Source organism: Otolemur garnettii, unplaced genomic scaffold, assembly GCF_000181295.1.
Source record: "Otolemur garnettii isolate 467f Iridium unplaced genomic scaffold, OtoGar3 scaffold00178, whole genome shotgun sequence".
Taxonomy (NCBI): Eukaryota; Metazoa; Chordata; class Mammalia; order Primates; family Galagidae; genus Otolemur; species Otolemur garnettii.
The window spans coordinates 1356406-1378867 of NW_003852573.1; the positions used below are offsets into that span (position 1 = coordinate 1356406).

Here is a 22462-nt window from a genome sequence, read left to right on the forward strand (position 1 = left end):
TGGATGAGAAGCCAACAGAGCTCAGTCTTGAATTACTCTGCTAAATGAGGTGGAGGAGGGAAAATGGAAGATTCCAGGCCAAGGGAATAGCATGTCCAACCCAGGAAGGCTGAGAAGGCAAACCTTGTTTGAAGAGCTGCAAGCCTCCCAGCATGGCTGGTGTCTAGAATTCAAAGGTGGTGGTGGGTGGGCCTGGGAGAGGCTGAGGTGTGACAAGACCTACAGTATGAAAGGTCATTGGGATTTTATCCTAAAGGGAGTGGGAATCTTTATTGGTACCTTGTACCACCACCCTCAGGCTCAGCACAAAATGCAAACCTCTGAACCATCGTCTCATGACGTGGATGCTGCTCTGCTCCTGGGTTCCAGGGGAGGGGTCAAAGCAGCCTGCCTACTGGGTGCTCATTCCAACAGCCAGCTTAAGGCCAAGGTGACATTAATCATCTTGCTCTTATGAGTGGATCCACTGGTGTCACTCTACCTTTTGAACTGCTAATTTGGTTTGCCAAGACAGTACCAACATACATTATAGAATGAATCTGTGATTTGCTAATTCCGATACAAAACGTTAGCTAGTGAGAGTTTTCGAATTAACATAGCTGCTGCAGCTTTTGAAATATTTCTCACTTAATTCAGCACACAGGGAGAAGTTTCAGGAAGATGTGTTTTCACTGAGTCACACAAATGCTAGTAAATGGTAGACCAGAAGCCTCATTCTCTACCCCATAAATTGTTCCCCTTAGGTATATACACAGGGGCTGAGACCCCAGTTTCTGAAGAATGGCCATCCTCCCACCTTCCTTCTAAAACTTAGATTTCAATTCAACTCACTGAGGTTTTTCTGAGCCTCCCTGAATCTGAATGAAAGGAGGCAGAGAGTTCCAGAAGGGTCAGACTTGGCCCTGGGAAGGTTGTTATGAGATTGCTATCTACATGCAAAACCCTGATTCCCGGGCTGGGAGGAGGAAACAGAAGTTCTGCATGGCCCCAGCTTATAGAAAGAGCCTTGAGAGGGGTGGTCCAATACCCCGGGAGCATCTTGACTCAAGCTGCCACAGTAGAATACCATAGGCTGGGAGGCTTAACCAGCAGACATGTGTTTCTCAGAATTCAGGATGCTTGAGCATCCAAGATTAAGGGGCTAGCCAATTCACTTCTTGGTGAGGACCCTCTTCCTGACAGACAGCTGTCTTCTTGCTGTGTCTTTCACATGGTAGGGACAGAGATCATCTCTTCTTATGAGGGTACTAATCCCCCGAGGGCTCCACTCTGATGACCTAATTACATCATGGAAGACTCCACCTCCAGAACCATCAACACCGGGGATTAGAGCTTCAACACATAAACTGCACTGGGGACTAGGGGCACAAACATTCTGTCCTTAGCACATAATGATGATAAAAACTGGATCAACTTCCACTCAGTATATTAATGTTTATTCTCTACAGAAATCCCCTCATGTAGACCATGCTCACTCCATTCCTCACCTGGGATGCCCCTGCTCCCCCGGGTTTCTGGTTATAAGAATGGGTGGGTGGTGTGAGAATGATAAAGCAGGATTTTCTAAGTCCCACTGGGTGACTAGTTGTTGAGTCAGTGGCAGAACACTCCAGCTAGAAAACTGCAGATTGTGTGCCCTCTTTGCAACTAAAAACTGCACAGCTACTTAACCTGAAATGGAATAGATTTTGGATAATCATGTTAGTCCAATAGATTAACTCCAGCTTTTCATTTATTCCACAAATATTTGTGAGCTCTCTCTTGGGCTAGGCATGGCACTTTTCTCCAATAAGACCTTGTCTCATATGAATACACATATAGATACGGTGTGGTCAGGATACTGTAAAGGGGCATCCAGTCTAGACTGGGAGTGGGTAGAGCATGCGGCATGCCCAGAGAAGAGTTTTGAAAGATAAATAAGAAACAAGGGGATGGTAGGGAATAGAGAAGGAAAACTCCCAAGCAAAGGTAGCTGGCTCAGAATGCTGGCACATGGGGTACAGAAAAGAAATAGTGAGAAACAAGGCTGGAAAGATGGGCAAGGGACAGATGTGAGGCTTTACACCAGGCTAAGTCGCTTGGATTTGTGCTTAATCAAGATTTTCCCAAACCACTAGTGTGCACCTTGGACCCATGGATATTTTCAGAGCTTCATTAAATATAATGAGAGTACAGCAACTGGCCTTTACTGAAGAATTTACACATTCTCAGTTATTTCCACCATTTAACTCTTATTGCCTGGGTTAAATCCTAGCAAAGTAATGAAATCACTGTGGATAGTCAGCCAATCAGGGAAAGAACACTGATTGAATGTCCCAATTCCTCACTTACCAGTTCTCCTGTAATATTTTTTTTTCCAATCTTTTTTTTTTAATTCTAAACAAAAACCACACTTAGTGCTGAACAATGGAATATAAAAGAATCAGATGCACAAAGATTTTAGACATCTACTATTGGGGGAAAAAGTTTACAAACTATACAAAACTTTACAGCAATAGATAGTAAACAGTTAAAAATCAGGAGGTCAACACTTATTAATGGAAGGAGTTAGACGTCAATAACTTTTCTCTGTTTCATAAGAGATTGTAGCTATTAGAGGCAGTGATGGAGGATTGGACAGGGGAAGGGTTTTAATCAAACATCAAAATCAAAACCATTCATCTTCATTCTGATGCTGAATCTATGACACACAATCACGCTGAAGCCAGTGACGTGTGCCCTGCTTGCTAACTTGTTTGGTGCAGGAGTTAAGGAAAAGCCAGTTCTACTGACTGTGCCCTGGACCCCCCAGATAGGCAGAGAGCACATCACATAGCCCCCTCCCATGCAATAAACTCAATGTCCACCCGTAAAGGGATTTAAATTTGCTTTGGAAGCAGGTAGTCTGGGGTCTGGGGAATAGGGCATAGCTGGAAACCAGAAGAGGAAGAAAATTCATGGAACAAAAGCCTGATGGAGAAAAAGATATTTAAGCCTAAAGATTTGTCCTGGAGACAACGGCAGACTAACAGATCAGAAATAAAACCAGCACATTGTACCCCATAATTGCATTAATGTATACAGCTATGATTTAATAAAAATTAAAAAAGAAGTCAAAAGAATTTTCACCCATCTCCTGGTTTTTAGGGGTTACCTGGCCCAACTCCCCACCTCACCCTTCTTTCTTCCCAACTAGCCATGAACTGTAGAGACTCCACAGAATCTTAAAATACAGGACTGAATACTAAGGTTGCAGAACCAGCGAGTCACGAATGGGTCATCAGAGGCCAGGATAGTGAGTCCCTCCTCCAGCCACAAGCAGGTACTACTAGGATGACCCACAACCATTTTCTCCTTAGGAAACAAGGTGGTAATAGCCCTGTATTTGGTTTAATGCTCTGTGATTGCCAGCTTGAAATTCTGAATACTCCATGAACCAGAGGGCTACACAAATGATGTTGCTGATCCTGAGTACAGGACAAGAAAAGGGGGAAAGGAAGATGAGCAGACATTCACGAGTCAAATCGAAGTTCAGGGCGACACGAGAGACAACACTAAACTGTGCTCCAGGACAGAGTGGGCAACAGAACAAATGAACAGAAGGTTGAAAAAAGGAAAACTGCAAAATAAAATGAGTACCGTCCACAGGTGTCCTAGAACACCCTTTGCAATGACAGAGCATTTCTTTTTTTTTTTTTTTTTTTTGAGACAGAGCCTCAAGTAAAATAATTCAGAAAATCCTTTAACGTTTCTTGTCAGCCCTGCCACTCAAGCTAACATCATGGTGTAATTTCCGTAGATCCCTTTCCTCACCCTTCTCAACTCAGTTACCTGAAAACTCTACTTCTGATGTGTCTCTGAATTCCATTTCCTCCTTTCTGATCCTGCTGCTCCTAGAGTTTAGAACCATTCCTTCTTAAAGGTCTACATTCCAACAGCTTCCCAAGCCCTCACCTTCTCCTCAGTCCCTCCCAATCTACCTCTAATAGTGCAGTAGTCATCTTCCCCAAACACTCTTTTGATCATTTCGTTCCTGCCTCCAAACTTCAGCAGTTCCTTGCTGAACCTCTTCAAGTCTATCCTCCTAACCATGGTGCCCAAACACAGGACTCCAACTTGCCTTTGCACACTTACTTGCAACTACTTAGAATCACAGGGCAGTGCCTATGGCTCAGGGGGTAGGGTGCCAGCCCCATATACTGAAGGTGGCGGGTTTGAACCCAGCTCCGGCCAAACTGCAACAAAAAAACAGCCAGGCATTTGGGCGGGTGGCTGTAGTTCCAGCTACTCAGGAGGCTGAGGCAAGAGAATCACCTAAGCCCAGGAGTTGGAGGGTGCTGTGAACTGTGATGCCACAGCACTCTACCAAGGGAGAGAAAGTGAAACTCTGTCTCTAAAAAATAAGTAAATAAATAAATAAATAAATAGACTCATAGAAGCTATGCTACACACAGCCCTGAGGCCTCCCCTTCTCTGTATTCAGGACTAACTCCCTGGGCACGTGATCTGTGCAATTACCTGGGCCTCTGCCTTTAGAAGGTCCGATGCTTTGTTGAGTACTCTACTGTTACGGTTTTTAAATTCTTAATAATTTTCAAACAAGAGCCCCCAGATTTCCATTTTGCACTGGGTCCCACAAACTATACTGCTGATTCTGGCTGCTTCACACAGCCTATCTGTCCCTATGCTATTCTCTTCATGCAAAAACCCTTATCTGCCCATTCCCACCTGCCAGAACCTGATCCCTTTCTCAAGACCTAGCTCAAGTCTTCACCAGTCTCCCTAAGCCCTACTCAGGTTCTTCTCTGGTTCCCAAGGCACCTTGCTCTTATTTCTGTTTTAATTCCTGTTGGGTAATACTTGAAATTGAAATGTAGTTATGACATTCCCCTACCAGAGGAAAAGCAAGTTCCTAGGATGGGCTGGGAGGACATCCTCGCAGTTCTGCAGCTCTTCAGGGCCTGGCACAGAGTAAACGCTCAATATATTACTAATGAAAATGACATGAAGTCTATGTTAACCAGTTTGATGAAAATACTTTAAATTGTATATGAAAACACCACACTGTACCCCATGATTGCGTTAATGTACACAGCTATGATTTAATAAATAAACCATGTCCAATCCCCCCCACATATATATAAAAAACTGGTGAACTGAATTTCACTCCCGTATCACCCAGTGATTTCTTGGCCACCAGTGACTCCTTTCTGCATGAGCAGCAACCAGCCCAGCTCTGGTTCTGCCGACTGTGCCCTGGTAACTTTTGGCAACCTCAGAAACTACGGCAGTGTGAAAATGAGTACCAGGCAGCCAACTACTTGAGGAGAGTGAAAGTAGTAACGCATGTGAAAACCTGAGTGAAAAGCAGAAAAACATCAACCCGAATGTTAAAGTCAATAGGTCGATGAGATTTTCCACAAGAAAAAATCGATTTTAGTTGTGTAGAAAATTGTTCCTAAAGCAAGCAGTGCAGTAGGACGTCCAAGGGCCTTCCTGAGGTTCAAGACTCACAAAAGTACCAGTGGGACTCAACGGTTATTGTTTTCTCCTTGGGCCCATATTGCATCAACAAAAGTCCCAACTACAACACACCAACACATACTCTTCTTCCTGTGTTTTTCTTACAACACATCTTAATTTATTTGGGCCTCCTTCTTGCTTAAAACACTCCAAATGCTTTCTTACTCGTGAAAAAAGTAAAAATGCCTTAGTTCAAAACACCAAATATTTATTGAGAGCTTCTTTTGTGCCAAGCACTATGCCAAGTATTTCAGGGATTATTTCATTAAATCCTCACAACCACCCTCTACGGTAGGTGTGATTATTATCACCCCTCTTTTAAATATTTGGAAATGAGATACAGAGAGGTTAAAGAAACTTACACCAAAGCACACAGCAACCAAGTGGTCGAGCCAAGATTTGAACTCAGGCAGTCTGAGACCTAAGCACTTTATCACTGCACATGCCCTTACCCACCCAGCCTCACCTTTCACACCATTCCCATCTCTTGCCCTTTACTGAAGCCCTGCTGAACTGCACACTACTCTGGATGTGCAAACTCTCTTCCTCATCTTCTGAGTCTTTGTTCCCATCATGTCCATTATCCCAGTAAATGTGATCCCTTTAAATCTGGATCTTACATTTATTGGTCTCAGGACTCCTTTCCACTTTTAAAAGATTAAGAGCCACAAAATGTTTTTGTTTATGTGGATTATATCAACATTTATAATATTAGAAGTTAAACCTGAGAAAATTTCAAAATATTTATTCATTTGTAAATAATATACTCATTGCACATTAACTTAGATAACATTTTATGAAAATAATATTGCCCCAAACAGAAAACAATTAGTAAGAAGAGTGCTGTTGCTTTATATTTTGCCAAATAGTTTTAATGTCTGGCTTAATAGATGGCAGCTAGATCCTTATACCTGCTTTTGCTCTCAATCTGTTGTGATATGTTTGGGTAGAAGTATATGGCCCATGCTGGATTTGAAGACAATCTAGCCTTACTCAGGCACATAGGTGGAAAAGGAAAGGATATTTTCATAGCCTTTTCAGGCAACTAAGGACATTCTTCTTTGATATGATCCTAAAATTTAACAAGTGGTAGTCTCTTACAGTTTAGTTACAGTGTGGAATCTCAAACTATCAATGAACTTTTCATGCTGTCATATTAATCCACTGATCTATTTTCACACTTTGAATAGCTCTTTTACCCAGCATGACTCTATAACATTGTGCATTAGTATTTGTAATATGTGGGTTCACTGATTTTTGCAGATATTCCAAAAGTCAACATATTTCATTAAACAATATTTAAGAAATCATATTCATTAGTATTCACCAATTTCATCAAAAGCTTTTTTCCCCTTTTAAAAAATCTTTTTAGAGACAGGGTCTCACTTTGCCCAGGCTGGACTGCAGTGGTGTCATCATAACTCACTGTAGCTTCAAACTCTTCAGCTCAAATGAGACTCTTGCCTCAACCTCTCAAGGAACTAGGACTACAGGCATCTCACCACACCCAGAAAAAAAATTTTTTTTTTAATTTTTGTATAGACAGGGTCTCACTATATGGCCCATGCTGGCTTTGAAGCAAGGGTGTCCAACCTGCAGCCCACAGGCCATATGCTATTTTTGTGAGGACTTTTTTTGCTTATCTGAGGGGTCAGATATCACAAAAAGTATGTACAGCTCTTTCTTGGCTAATCAGCTTTCATTAGTGTTTGTGTGTTTAATGTGTTGACCAAGATAACTTTCTTCTGATGCATAAGAGAGAAAAAAAAAGTTTAGATGCCCTGCGAAGCAATCCTCCTGCCTCAGCCTCCTAAAATGTCGAGATACCAGGTGTGTGCCATAGTGCCTAGCCTAAAAGTCTTTACACTGGAAACTTATAGACTCACAGTAACAGATACAAATTTTGCAAAATTCTAATTTTTGCCTGAAACCTTTAATTTTATCATTGGCAACTAATAATGTCAGTTGTTTTCCTTAAAGTGATGGGCTCATCTCATTCATTTAAGAAAATACTCTGCCAAATATCCAAGTCTGGATAGTCATAATTTGTCAGTCTTTCTTTTAGCTAAAAATGGCATTCCACGAAAACGGCAGATACCTCAGCCTGGAATTCAATTGCATAAATGCTTTTCCTTAAAACCACCGTAGCATTCCAATATGCAGATATCTTTGATGTAGACATCTCGGTTTGTCATTAGAAGAACATCAGTCCTCTCAATGGAATATTAAGAGGTACCCAAGGGTTGAAATTTAATAATTAAAACATCTTTACTGTGTGATTCTTTAATAAAACTGGATTTTTAAAAAATCATACCCTTTGACAGAAGGTTTTTTTTAAATGAGTGCAAGTAGTGAACAATATGGTGACACTAATGTAGTTTGAGACTATCTTGATTCATGCTAAAGTGTTAGCCATTTTACACACCTTTGCTTTTGTACCATCAATGGAAATAGTAACATAGGCCAATAATATCTTAGTATTATGAAAAGCTTTAACCCTATGAACTCCCCAAAAAGGTATCAGAGACCCCCATGGGTCCACAAATCACACTTTGAGAACTGTGGCTCTTCACACATTTTTAGAGACAACTCAAATGTCACTTCTGTACTGCCACTGTACCTTGTTCAAACTTCTGGCATAATGCTTACAACATTTTACTATGGATAATTACATCACCTTTTCCCCCTACGGCTATGACTTTAAGACAGAAACCTTATCTGATTTATTTTTAAGCCCCCAGACTTTACCAATGCCAGGTACATAAGTGCTTGATAAATATTTGTTGAATGAATGCCTTGTGTGGCAGATTATATTTTCTAAATGGGATCACAATAATATGTCTCATCACATATGCTCCTCTACAGTCTTGCCACTGCCCCATCAAAGTGTATGTACCTCTCTCCCTAAACCCGGCAGGCCTCTTGAGACTTCACCAACCAGGAGAGTATGAAGCAGCAGCGCTGTGTGACTTCTCAGACTAGGTACCTCAGTGACGTGCCTTTCATCTTGCTTTGATCTCGAGACTCTCACACACAGAGCCCAGCCATTACACGCTGAGGAAGTCCAAGCCCACTGTGGAGAGGGCTGCATGGAAGGAACCTGGTCCCTGGATCACAGCCCCAGCTGAGCTCCCAGCCTATGTCCAGGGACCAACTTGCCATGGCAGGCCTCCATGGACAAGAGCAATGACTCAGTTTGAGTTCCATGGTCTGTTCCCCCAAAATAGCATTTTTGTCAATCTAACCTAGATTAAATAAATTAGTAAGCGAGAAGCAAGCTCACATATACTAATTTATCTACTCTAGGTCAATCTAATATAAATTAGTAAGCAAGAAGCATGCTCATCTGTCCATGTGCTCGTGGATGACAAAAGGACAAGTGTAATAGAATCTCTGTATTAATCACCTGTTTATACGCTTCAAATAAAAGATGTACAGTGTTTATGTTCCTTTTCTGTGTTTGTTCTGAATATGTGTACTGAAATATAAATTTATATCTGTTTAATCTAATAAAAATTGGGGTTTGTATTTATGCCTTTATATATTCTAATTTTAGTTTATATATTTTTTAATTAAGTCATTTGTATATAGATAACAAATACATTTATGCCATTATGAGATTCAATATGTTGATTATTTGTACAAATTGGAGTGCTTACATCCTACTAATCAACATAGCCTTCACCTCATTTACCCAATTACAGCATTAAGACATTTGTGTTCTACACCTGATAGATCCAACTTGTATTTGCAATATGCTCCATAGGTGTGATCTCCCTACTAACCCTCCCTCTATCGACCTACTCCCTTTCCCTTCCTCTCTCCCTCCCCTTCCCTCCTCATCCTGGGCTACAGTTGTGATTCATCCTTCATATAAAAGTGTGATTATAAATTGGTTTCATAGTAGTACTGAGTACATTGGATAATTTTTTTTCCATTCCTGAGATACTTTACTAAGAAGAATATTTTCCAGCTCCATCCATGTAAACATAAAAGAAGTAAAGTCTCCATTTTTTTTAATGCTGCATAGTATTTCATGGTATACGTATACCATAATTTATTAATCCATTCATGGGTCAGTAGGCACTTGGGCTTCTTCCATGACTTGGCAAAAGTATTAGTCTGAGATGGACAGGATATTTTTTAAAAAGTCACTAGTTCCTTACCACAGGTAGCTTGAGAAGCACTGAACTATAGGACTGAGAAGAGGCCACCATTTTAATTTTTGGATGACACCCATCATCATCAGGTAGAGCTGCTTTCTACCTGTAACTATGAGTTTATGGGGAGCTATCTACACCCATTTTCCTGGTTCACGCCTATTTGTACACCCATGACTTTACAAGGTAATTCCCTATGGAGTTAGTAGTGCTTCCTGCAAAGAATAAAGTGAAAATAGAAGGAGAGAACCTCATATCAGCCCAATGCATTTTAGATAATAAAACCAACTATAGAAGAGTTAATTGAAAAGGTCAAATGATGGAGGGGGCATGCTGTCTTTGTCCCTCATGGGAAGGAGAACTTTAAAATTACTTTTCCTTCTTTTTAACCAGAGTATGGCCATAAGAAAGAAGAAAGCTGACAACCCTCAGTTCATCTTTTGGGATTTCTTTTGAGAACAACTAAGAAGTATTTTTCTTCTCACCATGAAATTACCTGCTAATGCAATTCTGTGTTCACGCTGAATACATAGAAACTAAAATGATTTGTACTCTGAAAGTTTCATTTCCTACTGACTATGTGTGGAAAACAGCTTTGTAAAATGTCCTTTTTATGTGCAGAGCCCAGTGAGCAATTATCTATCCCCTCCTGACCAGGCTGTGTAGGCAGAGAGCCCTGGTGGCACCTGTACCAGGGCTGCCCGGTGCCTGCAGAGTTGACACATGAAGACTTAGAGTCTGGTGGGAAACATGCTCACCATCAAAGCTGTAGTTTCTTAAACTTAGACTGAATATATAAATTTATAAAATTTTATAACTACAATTCCAACCTTTTAAAAATATCAACTTGCCATTAAAAACCCTCATGACTATGTATTCTCTCTTTCACTTCTAATTTTAGTATGCAGCAAACATTAGCAAGTTCTACTGCTTTTTAAGGATCTAGACTGAAAATTAGTAAGATTAAAGATGGGTAAGAATTTCTATGCTAAAGGAGCTTTTACTCTAAACTAATTAGTTTAATACCTTATATTTGTACATTACAGTTTATATTTGAACATCACAACTGTTCTTGCACTACTAAAATAGGCAGGGGAAGGATTATTCCCATTTTCCATAAGAGGAACTGAAGAATAGGACATTAAATCTTCTCCTAAGTTAATCACCACAAGGGGACAGAGCCAGAATATATTGATGGTTGAGGCTGCGGAGTCTACAAACCAGCCCAATAGTCATTGCCATGGCTTGTTACTTTGGGATAAACAGTCCTTCTATGACTCAGTTTTCTTCTCTACAAAATGAAGATAATAATACCTGTCTCAATAGGCTATTAGAGGTTTGAAAAGAGTTTGTAAAGATAGGAGGAACTCAGTAAATGACAGTAGCTATCATTACTTCATCCTGAGTCCTTTATTAAGCCCCCACTTACATGTACTGCAATATATAGAAAATAACAGACACAGGAACTCAGAGGAATACAGGCTAAACAAGCAAAGAATGTAACATGATAAAACAAAAGCAACAACTTAGGCATTGATAAGAACTGTCTCCTCAGTGTTACCAGAGTAACATCTAAATCTTGGAGCACTTAACATATGCTATCATTGTCAGGGGCTTTCAACCACTCCCCATATCACCTTAATATGTAAGTTATGAAGTTATGAGCTATTTTACTCCTTTGCTAAATCCTTACTTATTTACTATACAAATCCTGACAAGACCACAGAGCCCAGGAATGAGTGGGCCAAAAACACAAAGCTATAATTCTCATCCCTAGGACCTGCCATGCAGTAGGCACTGGATCAAAGCATACTAGTTAGGTTATCCTTTCTGAACCATGTTTTTGGGGACTGCTCCTCCACATAAAATATCTTTAGGGCTCTACTCCCCACAGCTCCTAAGAATGGTTCCCATCTGTTAGGACAGTACTTAATACTCCAAGCCATTCTCAGCTAAACCCCAAAAGCACACTCTTTCAGAAATGATTTGCAATGATTTCCTCAATAACAATGAGCAAAAATCATTACTGAAGTATGGAGTGAAACTACTTCCAGAATAAAGGATTAGAACATTCTCCAGTAGGGTCTGGAGGTGGCAAAGGAAGGCCATCCTGCAAGTATGTATAGCTTAGGATTCCAAGTATGTGGTGTAGGGTGTTCAGTGTCATTCAGAATCTGGCCCCTGCATTTCTCCTCAGGGGAGCAGGACTGTTCAGAGGGCCCTTTGAGCAACTAGAGTCAATAGGAACCCTAGGAGGAAACTGTAGCTCCCACTCTGCCAAACAAAAGGGCTGGCCTTTTATTAACTAGCCTCAGAAGGCATTCGGTAGATATGTTTGTTACCCAACTAAACGTGTCCCTGGGTTGTTTTCCTCTCTATGTACAGTACCCTCCCTATGATTTCTAGTAGGAACAATTTCTTTCTTTTACACGCCCAGTGTTATTTCAGGGCCCTTTACAAATTGCTACCCTGCATTACTACCAGGCTGATTGCCTCTTCATGTGGCCATACACGTTGCCCCTGTAGTACAATCTTTTCTCAGCAGAGCAGCCAGAGGACCTCTTAAAACCTAAGTCAAATCACATCCCTACAACTCCCATTTCACTCAAAATGAAAGCTGAAGCCCTTACCATGACCTAGGATTCCCTCTGATCTGTCCCTCCTCTTTCTCCAACCTCACCCTTCCATCCTGGCATCCTTATAGTTCCCTGAAGACACTCTTCTATCTTAGAGGCTCTGCACTGGCTGTTACCTACCCAGCAAGGCTCTTTCTCCAATAACTGTATCACTAATCACATCTCTTTCAAGTCTTAGCTCAATGGCGTTTTTTCAAAAAGGCTTCTCAAAGAGGTCGTAACATTACATTTCACTTCCAATGCCCCCCTCTAGCACTTCCAACTTCTTCTACCAAACTCTGTGATGTGTCCTCACCAATAGACTTACTGCCTTCTAATAAACCATAAAATTATTCAGTTTGTTAATCACTCACATAGCCCTTAGCATGTGGCAAGCACTGTTCTAAATGCTTTAGAAGTAACTTACATAATACTTTTATTATGTTTATTATTTTCTGACCTCCCCCACTCGATCAGTTCCATAAGGGAAAAGATCTTTGCTGTATTCACTAAGGTATCTCTGGTGCCTAGACCAGTGCTGAGCACATCATGAGAGCTTAATAAATATCTCTTAATAAATGAATGACTCCCCTACTGGTTCTTTTCACAGAAACACCCCTTCTCATCTGCCTACAAACTCCTGCGCATCCTCTAACTTCATTCAAGCCTCACTCCCTGCAGAAGCTTTCTTTGAGCATGTGAAGGCATAGTCAAGAGCTCCTTCCTCAGTGAAGCCAGATCAAACCAAGGATGCTTTCCTAAAGAAACCTAGCTCTTACAAATAAGGTTATCTATGTTTGCCTTGAGGAGACACTTTCCCTATAGGTTAGAGCACAGAGCTGACAGCTGACCAGCAAGGACAGCTTGGGCTATAATACCCCAGGGACAAAACACTTCCCTAGAGCATAATTTGCCCCATCCACTGCATAGGGGTAAACCAGATTCTGTGTTGAATAGGAGAAGGGAGAAAAGAAAGAGAAACTAGCTGCACCATACAAAGGAACAAATTAAAAGATGTTTAAAAGATGCTAAGGCAAAAAAAGTAATTTTTTTAAAGTAGTAGACAATGACTTCCCATGTGTGGAAAATGACAAGGCCGACGCTTGTCTGAGGTATTCACACTACCATCTATCTCCAGTGACTCGGGAGAACGACAATTCTTTGTTTTCACCTCTTGGAGAGACAGTTCTCATGTATTTAATTCAGGGCACTTTCTTCCTCTGGTATTCTCAGGAGGCTTGAGAGGATCATTTCAGAACTCTGACAGAGCAATAAAACTGCCCAAGCTTGGCCAGAGTTGAGGTTCTTGTGCAGGGTGATGCCACTAAGCTTCACTTAAGGAACGTGCTCAGGTAACCAACCTTGGTTTTAGATTTCCAGAAATAATTATTTGAGTTTGCAGGCATACTCTCTTTAAAAGCTACTAAAAAGCTTCAGAAATACCTACTAATTATGGTCCTTCAATTCTCTGTAAGTCTGACCAAGTTTTTAAGAAAGCATGACTTTGCTATAAAGATACCCTACAAACACACACCTCTCCAGACAGGCCAATTACATGCTTTGTGGCTCATCCAAGGAACATATTGTTGCCTTCTGCTTAAGTTGAAGTTATCTTGGACAACTCAAACCCAGAAACAGATAGAAAACAAGGCCTTTTACTATCTTCAATCATTTACCCACTTTATACTCAGAAAATGTATCCGTTTTTAGACTTAGCAAAATACTTTCTAGGCATAATTTTATTGAAGCTTCTAATGAGCTTCAGAAATTATCATCCTTCCAAGGGGTCAATCAAATCAAGACAGAGAGAGAGGGAGTTGAGATCAGGCTCTACTTGGCTACTAGCTATTTCCCATCTCCAAGCAATAGAAAAAGTTGCAGAAAGCTGCGAACAGATGCCTCAGTGGGCCGACTGGGCCATGGCACAGCATTTGACATGGGCCCCAGAAGTCATCTACTCATACCTCCTCCTACAGCATCCCTGGCAAGAATAAACATTTCCCCTCTTGGCTTTCTACTCTGCTTCTTCTGTTACTGACCAGCTCTAGTGTTGGAAAATTCTTCACCCTAATTCTTCTCCATTAAGCATAACTGCACCTTTTGGAGATATGCAAGATAAATCTGTTGTTTCTCTTACAAGAAATTCTTCAGGTATTTACATCAGTGCTAACAGAACTTTCTGTGGATGATGGAAACATACTGTATCTGTGTGCTGTCCAATACGGTAACAATGTGGTCACTTCATACAATGTGGTCACTTCATAGCTCTTCAGCCCTTGCCATGTGCTTGTATAACTGAAGAACTAATTTTTTTTAATTCTACTTAATTTAAATCAATGTAAACTTAAATAGGTAAGTGTCATTAGTGGCTATCATATTGAAAAGTTCAGATTTAGAGACATTTCTTTTCCAAAACTCCTCCCTTTTCTAGGTAAGCAGTCTTTGTTTCTTCAACAATTTCTAAAAAGAAAAAAGCCTTCTCCATGCAGTCCCTCTTTTCTGGAAAAGTTCCTATAATGTACTAAGGTGTACTAAAACAGAGAACTCTTGGTAAGGTCTGACCTAGAAGACTATGACCTCTCATTATCTAAGCCTGCTTAGATGTATGATAATCCTCTCCTTAATCCTAGCTAATAAGTAAGTGCTTGACACATATTGGGCACTCAAATATTTGAAGCTTAAATGAATGTTCTATTAACAATAATCGCACCTCAGATAAACCTCATTGGCTACAATACTGCCACTGCGCAAAGCTAAATAATATTCTAGATATTTTGGTGTGACTTAAGCCTATTTTCTCAATTCTCAAGTTGAACTTTGTAAATTATCATCCTTCCCAGGGTTCAAATCAGACTTTTTTCTCTTCCTTTGATCTGATTTGTTTTGTTGGCCTTGAGGATTTATGCCTTTCCAACTTCAGCTATTCCTACATTAAAACTTTGTAAAAACGGGCTCGGCACCTGTGGCTCAAGTGGCTAAGGCGCCAGCCACATATACCTAAGGTGGCAGGTTCAAATCCAGCCCAGGCCTGCCAAAAACAACAATGACAGCTGCAACCAAAAAAACAGCCGGGCATTGTGGTGGGTGCCTATGGTCCCAGCTACCTGGGTGGCTGAGGCAGGAGACCTGCTTGAGCCCAGGAGTTGGAGGTTGCTGTGAGCTGTGATGCCACAGTACTCTACCCAGGGGGATAGCTTGAGGCTCTGTCTCAAAAAAGAAAAAAAACTTTGTAAAAAAACAAAACCAAAAAAATACTTTGTAAAAACACATTAAGAAAGCTCAAATATTTTAAAGAATAACCAGGATTATCTGGTGTCCCTCTTAAAAATAAAGGTAACTTCAAAATAAAGTCAATGTTTTCTGCAGGATAATAAAACTTTTAGGTAAACTTCCTTTCAGAGATCGCAAGTGACAGAACATCAGAGAGAATTACATTCTGTATGCTAGACTGGTGAGAACCCTTTCTTTTCACTCACTTTGTCCTAGAAGCCACCTCCAGGAGGTTGCAGATTTTCTGTGCACTGAAATAAATGTTCTATTATATAGCAAATCAACTATCACCAGAATACAATACTCTTCTAGAAAAATTACATAGGTGTTGCATTTCTCAAAAAAAAAAAAAAGACATGTATAAATTTAATTTGAGGAACTTAAATCACATCAGAGATACTTTTCCACTAGTGCAAAATGTTCCTCAAAGAGCCAGTAGATACCTAAACATCTTAGCTCTAAGTTTCTCTTCTCCTTACTCTAAATCACTAATAATCTATAAACAATCCCTGGAAAGCACTAAGAGAGGACTATTTTTAAGAATTTTGGTAAATACTTGCAAAGATCTTTTGCAAAGTGAATAATTACCACAAATAAATCTGAGAATTACTGAATACGCTATGCTTACAGATTTCTTAAAGTAGGATACAACCTGAGAAGTACTCTAATTGAAGAGAAAGAATTCATTACAAAGCCTTTGCTATAGGCTGTATGTTTCTGTCCCTCTAGAATTCATATATTGAAAATCCTAATCCCCAAAGTAATGGTATTAGGAAGTGGGGCCTTGGGTAGGTGATGAGATCATGAGGGCTCTACTCTCATGAAAGGGATCACCGCCTTTATAAAAGAAAACCAGGAGAACTCCTTGACCCCTTCTGTCTTGTAAGGACAGAGAGAAAAGATGGTTGTCTATAAGCTAGGAAGTGGGTCTTCACCAGACTCTGGTGTCTTGATCTTTGACTTCCCAGGCTCCAGAATTGTAAGAAATACATTTCTGTTGTGTATAAGCCACCCAATCTATGGTGTTTTGCTATTTGCAAACTATAGCTAAGACAGCCACCTTGTATGGCTGACTAAAAGAACCCCTGTCCTCTACCCTCACTTGGGTGGGTTTCTGTACATGTATCATAAACATTTCTGAAAAAAGAAAAGAACTGGGCTGATGATCTTCAGCAGATTGCCCCATATCTCAAAGTCCTAGCATGCCTTTCATTTTTTCTAATAAGCAATCCTTTCCCAAACTTTATATATGCAAATCCTTTGTGTATGTTCAATAAAAATAAATGGCTACATGTTCATATGTAAGTACAAACAAGATTAGTTCTCTTTGATCTCTTTAAACCTCTCAGTTATCCTGAAAAATCTTTAGGCACAGAGCTCAGCCTCTTATTCTGTAAGACCAAGTATTAATTTTGACACGCTTAGTAAAAGAACAAAGGCCATAAATTTATTCATGTGTGCCAGAATTCCATGAGCTGTAATTAAATTTTAACCAGAACATTAAACTGCATAAATTTAAAGGAAACATATTCTTAACATTTATCCTTTCAAGGAATTTTTTTTTTTGAGACAAGGTCTTGTTTTCCCACCCAGGCTAGAGTACAGTGGCGTCATCATAGCTCACTGCAACCACAAACTCCTGTGCTCACGCAGACCGCTTGCCTCAGCTTCCCACACAGCTGAGACTAACTACCTAGCTAATTTTTAACTTTTTAATAGAGACAAAGTCTTACTATGTTGTTCAGGCTAATCTTCAACTCCTAGACTCAAAAAGGAGATCTTTTATCTAAATGATGACTGCCTCTGATTTAGGGTCTTTTCAGGCATCTACTAAAAGGTGCAAGAATAATATCTTCTAGGCAGTGCAGAAGAATGGTATGCAAGAATGTAAAAGAATGGAAGGGAGGCAGAAGAGGAACCAGATCCCCTCCTGGAAGACAGAGGCCCAAGGAGTGACAGAGAAATTTAGACCATAAAAGCAAAACTGCTGACTGTTCACGTTATGAATCGCTGGATACTTAAGAGAAAGAATAGTTAGGCGGAAAATGCTGATGATCTTACTGGTTTTTGTAGCCCCTAATTTATTTGGAAGAAGAAATAGGATGGAGAAGAGGACAATTAGACAGCATTTCAGGCCCTCAACTGGCTTCTGGCTTTAACAAAAACAGCTCCTTATAAAACTTTATTTCTAAATTGTGCTTCTACACAAGCTTTTGTTTAGTAAGATAAAGCCCCTGTATGCCCCAAGGTACATAGCCATTCCCCCCGCCCTCCGAGAATTTACAGGGAAGAGAACAGGATTTTACTGACAGTGAAGGGTAGTTTTGTACTCAGGTAGATAGGTTACTGCCAGATGTTATTCCTACCTCTTATCATTTGTGCTGAAATCTAATTTACATTTAAGAGATGGCACAGAAGTGGTGTAACATTACTGAAAGTAGCAATAAGACTGCCAGGAAATTACCTTAAGTATCAGAAGAATGCTGACGCACTTTGGCAGAGTCCAAGTGAAGTCACACGAAATTCTCGTCTGTCAACACCCCTCAATTTACTGTAGAGGGGAATAATCCTCCTCCCTCATCCTTCCTTTCCAAATGCCATTTCTTCCTAACACTTCCTAAAAAAAGAGCTCTAGAATGTAGCCATGCTAAACTGATACTATCCCCATCAAGTACGTGAAAAAAATGTACAAGGCACGGTTGAAAAAAACAAATGGTGGCTGGGGTCAAGGAGCTGGGGTTTCACGGGAGCGCCGTTTACGTAAATTGCCGTACAGAAAGACAAAGGCAAGTACAGTAAAGACAGGGAGTAAACATTCAGTGGTAACATGGATGGTAGGCAGAGGTGCTGGCTGCTGAACAAATAATCAATTAAGCATATCCTGGGGAAGCAGGAAAAGCCGGATGGCCTGACTCACTGCCTCAGGTCAGGACCCTCATTGTCAAGATAAGAATCTAGACAATTCCAATAACCTCTAAATGGGTCTCTGATCCTCCAAGCTTCATCTTTTCTAACCCATTCTGTACCACACCTGCTTTAAATCCTTCAGTAGCTCCTCAACAACTGCAGAAGCCAGTACTGCTTATCATGAGGCACGATGTTCTTCATGATCTGAATCATGCCCATCACTCTGGCTTTATTTCTAAAGAACCCTACGTCACACAGACACTCTTGGAGGACCCCAAAGGCTTCATGTTCTCAAATATATATGAACCTTTGCACAAAGTGTTCCATCAAGAACATCTTCCTAGTCTCAATCTGGCTAATTCCCTCCATTCTTCGAGACTCAGCTCCTCTGAAAAAGCTTTCCTGGACAGTCCCTAGGCTGAGTTAGCTGTGTTCCCATCCTGTGTTCCCATAGCTCCCTGCACTTAGCTCTATTCCAGCATTTAGCATCCTGACTTGCATTTGTTATGGCATTATCTGTATAACTCCTTAAATTCAGATTTCGAATTCCTTAAGGGCAGGAAGTTCATTTCTTGGTTATCACCCAAGGCCAGCACAGAACCTGGCACATAATAGGGACTCAACAAAGACCTTGAATTCAGTAAAATATTGACAAAGGAGAAGGGAAAAAAATCAGTAAAAGTAAAGGAAAAAAATGTTAAGTCTTATTCTTTTACTTCTGGCTGGGTAAGCCACTAAGATTAAGCCACTTAATTGCTCTGAAATTTAGGATTCTCACTTGACAGTGATGATTAAGAGACTGCACAGGGTAGCAGGAAGCACAGGAACCTTGAAATCAGCCATACCTAGAGCTGAATCTTTCATCTAAGCAGTTATTGGGTATGTGATTTAGAGGAAAATCACTTAGTACCACGAAGCCTCAGTTTCCATGTATAAAAATGGGGATAAAATTGTACCTACTGATAGAGTTATGAGAGGATTAAATGAGCTTGTGCTGGAAAAACATTTAGAAAACTGTCACATAGCCAGCAATCTATAAATGCTAGATATTGTTATCATCGTTATAACTCTAAGAAAATGCTTTGTAGATGGCCAAACATATGTTTTCTTAAAAATAAAATAGCCTTTTCAAATTTACAGAAAGAAAAGTTCCCTGAGGACGATAAGCCAGAATAACTTGTTATCAGATTTGACCCTCAAGTTATATTCTATTCAATTTCATTTAGAAGTATTCTGTGTATCTTTTAAAACTCAGAAGATAGATTTTTAAAGAAGAACAATTTGTATTCATACTGGAAGAAATTACCTAAGCACTCTTAGGCTGGATTCTATCTGCCTTAGTACAAATGAAGAATCACATGACTGCCTAACAGGAGATCTATGTAGAATAAGGAAATAGCCCCAAGACCCGTGAGCAAGCTACCCAAGGAGCAGGGAAAGTGAGAGAAAGAGACAGAGACAGAGAGAAATGATCTTTTTTGCAAGGTTTTTCCAGGAAATATTTGATCATATATTCATTTTTCTCAGTCTATGACGACAATGTGGATCAAAAACCAGATGTCTCTCAATCACAGCATGAACTACATTAGGGCATTCTTCTTTTAGTAAAGGCAATGGACTCACTCTGGAACTATTTTGTTTTGTTTGTTGTTCTTGCTTTTCCGTTTCTTTTAAACATGTTAGACCTGAAACAAAACAAAAAACCAAAACAGCAGCCATTCTCCTGAATGTTTTCAGTCTTTGATGGAGCTCAATAAAAAGCCAAGAAAAGAAGATGCATTCATGGAGGAAAAGAAAGAAGAAAACAAAGGGGGAAACACAAAAAACAGCTGGTGGGCTGATTCACAATGGTTATTGGCCTGTGTGCCCGGGGCAAGCAAGGGAGGGAGGGAGCTTCTGTGTGAAGAGACCTGTGTGCACAAGGTTGTACTCCCCTGCATCCCCCTCAACAAAGGACAAAATGGAAATAATAACATCACACCAAGTGGCCCAGGGATGAGATACTTGGGAAAACTTAATTCTAGCATTTTTCAAAGTGGCACTGGAAAAGAAAGTTTGGAATCTTCTCAACAGATGTGGAAGGGAAGCTAACAGATGTTTTCAAGGGACAGCTTGCTGGCAAAGGGATGGTCTGCATCGGAGTTTTCAGTTTTCTGTGGAAGCATCATTCAGACTCAAAAGGCCCCGCAGGTTTCCTAAGCTACAACTGCTTCCCTGATATGGTTAAAATAACAAAACTCAAGCAGATCACAGGCTCACCAAAACTATCAGGAGGAATGATACCACAGTTTACACCACCGATTAAGCCACTTCTCTAACAAGGTCAAACTCATGGATTTGGACCCTGTGTGGGCCCGTCTTTCTCCCCTGCCCCACAGATAGCAGACCAGCTGCCCTGCAAAGGTAGGCCAGTACACAGAAAGGAGATCAAGGCAAAAGAGAGCATTCGTGTCTTTAAAAATCTGTCCCTGCTACTTAAAAAATCAATTCAAAACTTGGGCCCCAAAAAACTGTCAGTAATGGACAAGGCATGGGGTTGTTTCCTGTTACATACCATTTAAGCATTTAAGGGAATCATTAGCTTAAGGCTCAGCCTCTTCCAAAGTGGATACTGTCATCTCAGTCAGTTCCATGGTTTGTCATTTATACTCGTCTCTTCCAAAAGGAATCCATGGTGGGTTAATGTCATATTAATATCATAAGAGACCAGCCTTCCACCCCCCACTAAGACCCACTAGACTATAAGCTCTAGTTACTTCTGGCTTAAGTTTCTGGGATCCTCTGTAAAGAAAACCATCAGAAAATGGGAAATTTCTTTTGGTCCCTGCACAGTAAAGGCTGAATTTGAGACCATGAGTCAGACTGGGAAAAATAATAATTGTGAAATGGTTACTTTTACTCCTACACAGCTAGAGTAAATGTAGAAGTGCTTAAGACCACATAAGAAAATGTACACATTTCTCTCAGCCACCTATTGTGACAACTTTATAGGAATTGGGACATGAGAAAAAGTAATAAGGCCATGAGGATTCAGAATCTTGAATCTAGTTGGAAATAATAGCTACTATCATATCGTACCTCAAGGTTTCTGCAACCTCTTAATATTGGGAAAACTGTCCACTAATAGGTTTTTCCCCTGTATATATCCAGGATCTGTCTTCTTTTTAAGGACCAATGAACCTACAAGAGGCCCTAATGGATTATAAATAGTACTGGAATCTAACTACCTGGGGGCGCTGTTAAATGACCAGGGACAGAGACTTGGTGTTTTCTTTAAATCCCATGCACACTCTAGAGAGGATTAAGAAATATATGATTGGCCAGACACATTGGCTTATTCCTGTATATGTTGCCAGCACTTTGAGTGGCTGAGGCAGGGGGATTGCTTAAAGCCAGGAGTTTAAGACCAGCCTGACTTGTTGCAAGACTCCATCTCTACCAAAAATAAAATAAAATAAAAATTAGCTGGGCATGGTGACACATGCCTGTATTCTCAGCTACTCAGGAGGGTGAAGCAGGAAGATTGCTTGAGCCCAGGAGTTTAAGGCTACAATGAGCTACTATCATGCCACTGCATTCCAGCCTGGGCAACAGAGCAAGACTTTGTCCCCAAAACAAAAAATGCAAGAGAAAGGGAAGAAAGAGAGAAAGAGGAAAGAAGTGTATGATGGATGACACAGTGTGAAAGAATCCTGAAGACATCTGATAAGCAGATTTGAAATTGGACATAACATGAGCTTCTTTAACAAAATTTCCTCAAATGAATACTCACTGAGTGCTGTAATTCTACTTATCAAAGGCTCTGGAGATGGACACCAATGCAGCATGGACCTACTCAGTAAATCTGACATACTTATAAATTCAGCTTTGTCCCACCAGCTCTGGATTTCTCCTATCCTCTGTTAGCCAAAAATAGCACCAAAACACAAGACCACATTGCTTTCTTCCCCTATCATGACCATGGACGTTCACCTACGGATCGCATAAGGTCTTAACTGTTTTAATCAG

The 22462-nt window shown here is 40.4% G+C and overlaps 1 protein-coding gene and 1 pseudogene across 2 annotated transcripts in view; both read right to left on the minus strand.

Annotated features, from left to right (window-relative positions):
* The window catches only part of KCNH1 (potassium voltage-gated channel subfamily H member 1), a 421068-nt gene that overhangs the window by 126569 nt on the left and 272037 nt on the right, over positions 1 to 22462 (minus strand). The window lies entirely within an intron of this gene.
* On the minus strand, positions 14927 to 15032 carry LOC111728673 (annotated as a pseudogene).